Source organism: Brassica oleracea, chromosome C5 (genome assembly GCF_000695525.1).
Source record: "Brassica oleracea var. oleracea cultivar TO1000 chromosome C5, BOL, whole genome shotgun sequence".
NCBI classification, from domain to species: domain Eukaryota; kingdom Viridiplantae; phylum Streptophyta; class Magnoliopsida; order Brassicales; family Brassicaceae; genus Brassica; species Brassica oleracea.
Genome location: NC_027752.1, coordinates 26428855 through 26429231, shown reverse-complemented (window position 1 = coordinate 26429231; position 377 = coordinate 26428855).

The following is a 377-nucleotide window of genomic DNA, read 5'->3' as shown; positions in this document are numbered from 1 at the left end:
CGAGCTCGGTCGCTACGTAGCGACCGAGCGGAGCACGTGTTCGGTCTCTGCATAGCGATCCTTTTTGAGCTCTTGTCCGATGACTCGCGTTTCCTCCGCAAAGCTTTTCGTAAAGAAGAATCTATTTCGAAAAAGAATTTCTCGCGATGACTCGCGTTTCCCCCGCAAAGCTTTTCGTAAGGAAGAATCTATTTCGAAAAAGTATTTGTCGAAGAAGGTCTTTCCTTTTTCTCCTTCGGGGATTTGGACGTTAACTTCGTCGCAACCGTTTTCGACCCCAACAAATAGCCCCCCAGCTCGTTAGAGTCGAGACTCTAGCGGGCGGTTTGGCGATTTTGGCAAAGTTAGGCGTATTGAACGAAGTTTACTTCAAACTC